The sequence below is a fragment of the Bubalus kerabau genome, chromosome 11 (assembly GCF_029407905.1).
Source record: "Bubalus kerabau isolate K-KA32 ecotype Philippines breed swamp buffalo chromosome 11, PCC_UOA_SB_1v2, whole genome shotgun sequence".
Classification (NCBI taxonomy): domain Eukaryota; kingdom Metazoa; phylum Chordata; class Mammalia; order Artiodactyla; family Bovidae; genus Bubalus; species Bubalus kerabau.
Genome location: NC_073634.1, coordinates 17,012,069 through 17,021,658, shown reverse-complemented (window position 1 = coordinate 17,021,658; position 9,590 = coordinate 17,012,069).

Genomic DNA, 9,590 nt, shown 5'->3' with positions numbered 1-9,590 from the left:
TATTTTGTTTGTTCTTTGGTTAACTTAATAGAGATTATTTTACTTCTGAATCAATTAACTACAGCTTATACATTTTGATATGTAATGTTTTTCTGTTATTTTGTAGTTGGTTTTCAATTTTATATTTATCCATCTGTCTCCTGGCCAAAATTATTTGAGGTTTTTTTTTTTTTCTTTTTCTTTTATCTTTTGACTGCACTGCACAGCTTTGATCTTAGTTTTGACCAGGGATCAAACCTGTGCTCCCTGCATTGAAAGTGTGGAGTCTTAACAACTGGACTGCTGGGGAAGACCTTATTTGAGTCTTTTCTTAATGAAAAGAGTAAGTTGTTATTATTCTTGTAGATGTTCAAATTATATGATTAATTTATAATTTTAGCATATTGTCTTTAGAGAATGTGAATCATACACTTTCTGGGTCAATCTTAAAGTTTGCTCTAATTCAAAGTGCATGGCTTTATGAAAAAAAGATTGTTTCCAACTTGCTTTATATATGCCCTTTACCCTATGTCAGTATTTCAAATACTCAAGTAAGCACCCCAGTCACAGATTGAATGCTTTTGAGAGTGTTTATGACTTCTCAAAGTTCAACTTAAAAACCATACCATTGGCACTGGGTTCTCAGTACACTTTTACTAGAGTTACATCATCTGTACTTTCTTTTCCAGAATGAAAATAACATAGTGTTCACCTCTATAGAGTACTCATTAGTATGACTTATAGTGTGAAGCTGTTGTTACTGAATTATCTCACCTTTTGTTTGACTGCAAAACTATTTTGTCCTAATTGAAGATATTTTTAGTGGATATAGGATTTATGTGCAAATGTCCTTAAGATCAGTGAATAGACCCCTGCAATATAACAAAATAATAACTCACTATCTAGTTAATTTATCCATTCAATTTATCTGGGAATTTAGCCATCATCCACCTATTCATTCATCCTTTCAATTAATTTAGATAACTGCTATATGTCATATTAATAAGTCTGATGTTAAATATTTAGTGGTAAAGAAAACAGACATAATTCCTGGAGCTATTATCTAGTGGAGGAGACAGACATTAATCTAGTCAAAAAATACATATATAATTAAAAACCGTGATGAGTACAACTATTTTCCTAGTGAACATAATTCAATGATGAAGAATAATTGTAGTGAGAGGGCTAGCCAAGATAGATTGAGTGGAAAGTAAGGGCCTCTTTGTTGGGATGGCATTTAACTGAGAATAAGGGATGAGAAGGAGCTGGCTACAGAAGAGTTGGAATGAGAAAGCTTTCTAGGAAAGCAAGGATGGTTCAATTTTGAGAACTATTAATATAACTTATTATCTTACAAATAAAAGGAGAAAAACCGAGATAACAACCTCAAGAGATGCTAAAGAGGCATTTGATCTAGTCCAGGGTCTTTTGATTTTAGGAGATAAAAGTGTATTCAAACTGGCTCAAGTGAAAAGAGAATTATTGTAAAAGTTCAGGGGCTCAATACAGCAGAAACTGCTGTATAGCCAGGTACCATCGGAGACTAAATTAGATAGTGCTTAGGAATGGGAATGACTGTATCTCCTTCCATTAGATGTGGCATGCTTTTTTTTCTCTTCTATGAATTATTTTTGCAACCTTTTCCTCAGTTTTGTTATCAGTTTGCTCAAAACCCATCATAGATGGCCCCATTTCCCCAACCCCATTTTACCCACCATGGTCTTTCTCCTTCCTGGTAATTCATGGACTAAACAGCAACTTATCATAATTATTTGGCTTCTCAGGGTACTCAGGGCTGTCACAGTCTGGGGCAATAAGATGAGCTATCTTATAAGAAGGGATGCTCTCTGACAGGCATCTTGAAATGTGTTAGAGGCATAATAGAGTACACATTTGGCTGAATGCTAAATGGCTGTTTTTAGACTCAGTAGTGTACTAAACTGGAATATCTTCAAAAGGCAAAATGGGAACTTCTGGTTACAAGAAAAAAATCCAAATTTCATGAAAAAACTTGATTATTATTACCTCTATTAATTAAAAATATTTAATTAATTATAGCACATGCCTTTTTTTTGGTCACAGCATATGCTGTTGGACCCTGTAGTTTCAGCTGTAGCTTTGGAAGATTGTTCCACTGTTAGCATTACACAGGTCGCTAAGATTTGTGTGTGTGTGTCTGTGTCCAGGTGGTGGAGGGTAGAAATTAATGATCCTATGGCAACTTCCAACCAGAGGATGATGGGAGTTGATAGATAAGGGGCCCAGATCTTCAGAGGCTCAATTCAGAGGTGACATTATATTGTTCCTCAGTGGTGACATTATGTGGTTCTTCAGTGGGAGCCCAGTAAGACTGAATGCCAATTTCACACAGTGGTAACTAGCTCAAGGTACCTATCATTGGCTTTTTCTTATTCTTTTCCTCGCTCTTTTTGGTCCTTCACTCCTGCTTCCTGGCTGGGATTACCTCCAAAATAAATTATTTATCTTCAAGTTTTCATCTCAGACCTTGCTTTTGGGGGAATCCACATTTTAAAGTGGACAAATTTTAAAGTTTGGCATTATGGAAGGGAGATATAATTTTTTAGTGGTCAGTTGCTAGATTGCTCCTGTACTTGCTCTACTGCCTATTTCCAACATATAAAAAATGTTTCAATTGGAATAAGAGTATAATTCACATCATTGCCTGTTTTGATTTGAGGTCTCCCTAGGAATATATAGGAATCCATAGAAATTATTACTGAATGCAAGTCTACATGCCCTACGCACAGTGAAGCAAATAATACCCAAGCGTCAGAGTTTGGAGCAGAGAAAGGTTTATTGCAGGGCTCATGCCTTAAAATCCCTGAACTCCCTCAAAAACTTTCAGCAAAGCACTTTTATAGGAAAGGTTTGGGGGCGGGGCATGGTTAGTTGTTGCAAACCTCTTTGTGTCAGATCCTTTATTCTTGAGTTCAGGTCATGCTGAGGTTACAGTGGTCCTGTAAACCTCACCAAAACAAATGTTATTCTGTGTTCTGACAAAAACAGGCAAGGTCCCAAGACTCGACTTTCACCCTCTGAGGTCCATGTCTTGGCTAAGAGGAGGGGGTCCCTGCACAGGCTGGTTACCTTGCCCAAGAACATTCACCCAGCACCCAGTCTGGGTCTTCCTGCCAGTGCTGAGGCCTGGCTGAGGAGGCAGATCTCAAGGCCAGGTTCCCCAGATCCCCCCCAGCAATCTTCACTGAGGGAGCCAGGAGCCCAGGACTCAGCTGGCCCTCGGGCTCCTCAGGCAACCCAAACAGGGGCTGAGTCCTGCAAACTGCCACTCCTGGATACTATCACCACCATCAGGTCGAAGTGGTGGGGATAAGGGAGAGATTCAGCTGCTTTGAGGTCTGGGCCCAGCCAATGGACAGCCATGGCCAGGGCTCTGGAGCTCTGCTGGACACAGCCCTCAGCCTGTCCCCGGGGCCCCCAGCTCACTCACTGGCCCGAGGCCGTGCAGCCTGGAGGGCCCTGGGGAGAAGGTTGAAACCCATCTCTCACTGAACCTTCTGTCAGGACCATGGTGAGGCTGACAATTGACTGAGTGGCTAAGTGTCTCATACCATTCATTGCATGCTGCAAGCCTGCTCCATCCCTATTACAGACAAACTCAAGAATGACTAAAGCCCTAGGATAAAACCCCTCCCATCATTCTCCTCTCTATACATATCTTCTCATTTCCAGTCAGAAGATGCTCACAGGGCTCCGGGCCTAGTAGTTAATTTACTAGACTAAAGGAAGTTTACTGGATACAGACTATCAGTGAGAAAATAAATGGAGCCATGGAGAGAGTGAACATTCTCCAAAGGCTCTACTCTTTTGTATGGGACTAACCTAGAGAGTAGAATGGTACAGGATTAAAAAATTCCTGTCACATTAAGTAGACACATAGACCAATGGAACAGAATTTAGAGCTCAGAACTAAAGTCTGCCTATACAGTCAACTAATATTTCACAAGGGAACCACAAATACTCAATGGAGAAAGGATAGTTTCTTCAACAAATATTTTTTAGAAAACTGGATAAAAATATGTAGAAGAAGGAAATTGGACCCCTATCTTATTACACTCACAAAAATTAACTTGAAATGGATTAACAGCTTAAATGTAAGATCTGAGACTGTAAAACTTTCAGAAGAAACCATAGGGAGAAAGGTCTTTGAATTGCTTTTGGCAATAATTTTTTGGATATGACCCGAAAGCAAAGCAACAAAACCAAAAATAAATAAGTGGGAGTATATTAAACTAAAAAGCTTCCACACAGTAAAAGAAGAATAAAATGAAAAGGCAATCCATGCAACAGGAGAAAATATCTGCAGACCATCTATCTAATAAGGGGTAGATTCCCAAAACACATAAGGAACTCATGCCACGCAATGCGATCAGATTCAAAAATGGGCAGGGGATTGAATAGATATTTTTTCCAAAGAAGACATGCAAACAGCCAATAGGTACCTGAAAAAACACTCGACATCCCTAATCATCAGGGAAATGCAAATTAAAAAAATTTTTTTCTAAAAAAATTAAAAGCAGAACACCCATTTATTTTAGCAATCCCACTTCTTGGTCTATAACTAAAGAAAATGAAGTCTGGTTCTCTTTCTTGTGCATTGCAGCATTATTCACAATAGCCAAGCTATGGAGACAACCCAAGTGTCCACCAATGAATGAATGAATGAATAAAGAGGTACCCTTACACACAATGGAATATTGTTCAGCCATGAGAAAGAAGGGAGCCCTGCCATTTGTGACAAGATGGATAAGCCTCGAGAGCATTATGCTAAGTGAAATAAGTCAGAGAAAGACAAAGACTGCATGCTCTCACTTCTATGTGGAATCTAAAAAAGTTAAATTCAGAGAAACAGAGCAGAGTAGGGCTGCCCAGGGCTTGGGGTGGAGTGGGGGGAGAAGGGGGAGAAGTTTGTCAAAGGATACAAACTCACAGTTGTAAGATGAATGAGTTCTGGGGATACAATGTACACAGCATTGTGACTATAGTTAAAAATACTGTATTATATACTTGAAACTTGCTAAGAGATTAGATATTGAATGTCTTCACTGCACACACACAAAAATGGTATCCATGTGAGGGAGTGGAAGTGTTAATTTCTCTACTGTGGTAATCATTTTGCAATAGATACGTGTATCAAATCATTGCATCGTGTACCTTAAACTTATACAATGTCATACCTCATTTCTATCTCTATAAACCTGGGGGGAAAATATTTCTGTCAAATTCACCTGGATTGTGACAAAATTCATGGTAAGATACTGGTCAGAAAATGTATTTTTGCCTAGAATCAAAGCTCTTATGATAGATAGGAAACCAGGGAGAATCCCAAAGACCTATCTGACCTGTGAGGTGTCTAATGGTAGCATAGCATCCAGGTCTGGATAACCTAGCCCCACAGGACCCAGTGAGCCCACATGACATTGGTCTCCTGCCTCCAGAGACAGACATTGGTCCAACTAAAGCCCTGTATAGCTGAGGATCTTTCTTAACAAAAAGTTATTGCATCACCTTGCTTCAGCCATCAAGCTAAATGCTCAGGCTACAAAGATGTATAGGAAAGAGGTTGTTGACCTTGAGAATCTCATGACCTGGGACACAAGATGATCCTGGGCACAGGACTTGTGGAGAATTTGCTAACAAACAGTGGCAGCAAAGTGAGATGACTGTCTTAACATGAATATTAACATGTACAAAGTATTCTGGGTGCCTAGGGAAGGAGCTGCATGGGGGCTTCAAGAAGGATCCAGAGAGAAAGTGAGGTATGAGCTTGTTCTTGAAGGACCACAAGTTTGCTCAGGCCAAGAAGCAGAAAAAGCCGTTTCTAGCAAAGAGAACCGCGAATGAAGAGAGGTGCGAAGGGGCCTGGCAGACAAGCGAACAGCTTGAGAGTGAAGGCTGCAAACGGATGGTGACCCGCAGACAGATTTCGCTGGGGCCCCAGGGTGGTTTATGAATTTGAGCCATATTTAGAAATGGAAATATTTCATGAAAAAAACAGATTTTCTGCTTCTTTTGAAAAAAAAAAAAAAAATAGAAAATCAGACCACCTTGCTGGATACTCATTATGGGCTGGAACTGCGACATGATCACCCCCTTCAGAAGAGGCCTGTGCACCCCAGTTTATCCCAATGTCCACCTCCCACACCAAGTTCAATCTACTCATGGGCATTTATGCTGCCACCTAGCAGTTGCCCTAATTTAGATTAACAGTGTCACTCCTGGTGGCATTTGAAGTTTTAACCTCTCGTTAAGCACTCTTAGAAATTACAGAGCAAGGTGGAGGTTGAGGAGACCAAGATTGGCAGAATTAAAACTAGCAACTGTGGGGAGCCATTACCACTCAAAGCCGAAGGGACAAGGGGAGGAAGTTGTGTAAATGAAGTGTGATGAGAGCTGGGAGGAGGAAGGGCCCTGGAAGCCCAGGGCTTGGGGTGTAATTATTGGAAACACAGCCTTGGAACTGGAAGGGTGGTGGCTTAGACACTCATGTCCGACTCTTTGTGACCCCGTGGACTGTAGTCCACAGGCTCCTCTGTCCATAGGATTTCCCAGGCAAGAATACTGGAGTGCCATTTCCTTCACCAGGGGATCTTCCCAACCCAGGGATTAAAACCGAGTCTCCTGGATTACAGGCAGATTCTTTACCAATTGAGCCACCAGGAAAGCCCTGGAAGGGAGTGGGGATAAAATACCTCAGTCTCAGATAAGCAATAAGAATATATTGTATAGCACAAGGAAATATGGCCATTATATTGTAGGAATTTTTTATAAGTTTTTTTTTTTAATGTGGACCTTTTAAAGGCTTTATTGAATTTGTTACAATATTGTTTCTGTTTTATGTTTCAGTTTTGGGTGTTTTTTTTTTCTTTTTTTTGCTGTGAGGCCTGTGGGATCTTAGCTCCCTGAGCAGGGATTAAACCCATACCCCTCTGCGTTGGAAGGCGAAGTCTCAACCACTGGACCACTGAGGAGGTCCCTGATAGTCAGTTCAGTCGCTCAGTCATGTCCAACTCTTTGTGACCCCATGGACTACAGAGCACGCCAGGTTTCCCTGGCCATCCCCAACTCCCGGAGCTTGCTCAAACTCATGTTCATCAAGTCGGTGATGCCATCCAACCATGTCATCCTCTGTCGTCCCCTTCTCCTCCTGCCTTCAATCTTTCCCAGCATCAGGGTCTTTTCCAAGAGTCAGTTGTTCACATCAGGTGGCCAAAGTATTAGAGTTTCAGCTTCAGCATCAGTCTTTCCAATGAATGTTCAGGACTGATTTCCTTCAGGATGGACTGGTTGGATTCCTTGTAGTCCAAGGGACTTTCAAGAGTCTTCTCCAACACCTCAGTTCAAAAGCATCAATTCTTCGGTGCTCAGCTTTCTTCACAGTCCAACTCTCACATCCGTACATGACCGCTGGAAAAACCATAGCCTTGACTAGATGGACCTTTGTTGGCCAAGTAATGTCTCTGCTTTTTAATATGCTATCTAGATTAAATGGAATATGATGTATAAAAATATTAAATCACTATGCTGTACACCTGAAACTAGTATAATGTTGTAAATCAACTATAGGCAAATTTAATAAAACAGATAAGAATTGCACCATAAAAACAAACAAATAAACTTGATCTCTCCTTCAGAGCCTCCCACAAGCTGAACCGGAAGCCAGAGGGCAAGAGAACCCTACAAAGGCTGTCCACAGCCAGGCACAGGGAGAGAGGGGTAGAGAGTGGCTTGGGAAGGCACCAGTATATCTAGGCATGTGGCGATGGAGAAGAGCCAGGAAAGGCCCTCTCCTGTGATCCCTGCATAGGGGCCCTCCTGAATATGGTTAAGCCACAGACTCTGAAGCCAGCAGGCAGAAGGGAAGAGGGCTGGACAGGGCCTGAGATGCCCCTCCATCACCAAGAAGCTCCAGGAGGCTATAAGACACACAGCAAAACAGAGGGAAGACAGAGGCTTAGGTCTGGATTCCCAAAGACTATTCTAGAAGGGTGCTGTGGGTCAAACCTGTGTCTCTTTACCACTAGCGCCACTTGGGAAACCCAATATCTTGCGGTTTTCTAAATGTCTTTGTTACTGAGTTTTAATTTAACTCCATTGTAGTCAAAGAACATGTTTTGTTATAATTTGAATCTTTTTCAGTTAACTGGGATTTGTTCTGTTACCTGATCTATATCATTGCTAGGTCTTTTTCTATGATTCATTTTTCTCCTAACAATAAGTAATATTTTTCTCCCTCACATGCCTGGTAATATTGAACTAGAGGTCAGACATTGTAAGTTTTATTTTGTTGAGAGTGTAAGCCTTGTTCTGGGATAGAGTTATGAAGAAATGTTCACTCTTTCCAGATCTGCAGTTCATCTTTATCAGGTGAGACCAGCACAGGCAAAAGGGTCCTTCTGAGGACCAAGGCAGTACTCTTCTGAGTGCTCAAGCCGATGGCCCTGTTATCCCAATGTTTCTCAGCTCTGGTTGTGGAAAATGGAAACTGTTCTCAGCCCTCTGTGAGGCTTGGGAATTATTCCTCCTGCTCTTTCCCAGTGTTTATTTTCCTTGCCCTCGGGAATTTTCTTCACATGCCGATTGGTAATCAACTAAGCTAACAGGGAAATTGCTGCAGCCCTCACCTCTCGGATTCTCTGCCTTGCACTTTCTTCCTACCTTGACTTCCCTAAATTCTCAACTCTCTCCTCACATCTCAAGGTGACTACTGTGCTCTGTTTAGGTTTCTCCTCCCCGAACTTCTGCCTGAAGATGCAACTGTAGATTTCCTTTATCTCCTTCTCATCTATAAGAGCATCATTCTCCTGTATCGCATTGTTGTTTAGTGTCTGAAAACCACTGTCTTATTTTTTTCTATTTTTTTTTATTGGAGTATAACTGCTTTACAAAGTTGTGTTAGTTTCTGCTGTACTATGAAGGGAATCTGGAGAAGGAAATAGCAACCCACTCCAGTATTCTTGCCTGGAGAATCCCATGGACAGAGGTGCCTGGTGGGCTTACAGTCCATGGGATTCCAAGAGTCAGACATGACTTAGCGACTAAACCACCACCACCACCTGAAGTCAGCAGGTGGGAGGGAAGGGGACTGGGCAGGGCCTGAGATGCCCCTCCATCACCAAGAAGCTCCAGGAGGCTACAAGACTCACAGAAAAACAAGGGGAAAACAGAGGCTTAGGTCTGGGTTCCCAAAGACTATTCTAGAAGGGTGCTGTGGTAGGTGAAGGTTTGGAGTGCTAGGATAACACAGGAACTCTTGGGCTGGAGATGGTGGTCAGGATGCTGGAGGAAGATGGCCCCCAGAGGTCTTCTGGCTCACGTTGTAGCTCACCAAGGCACCCCCTATGTCCCTGCTGGTCACCCAGTCTCGGCTTGATCACTTAGGTGTTAGGGAGCACAATAGTCCAGGGGATGGCTCTGACCATGAGAAAGACCCGCTGCTGAGCTGAAGTCAACCTCTTTGCCTCTGGCCCGGCAACTTGAGGGCACACTGAATACCTTCCTACGTCCAAGGACAGTCTTCCTCACTCCTCTGGGTCCTTAACCACCTCTCAAGGTGCTGTCCTGGGACCACG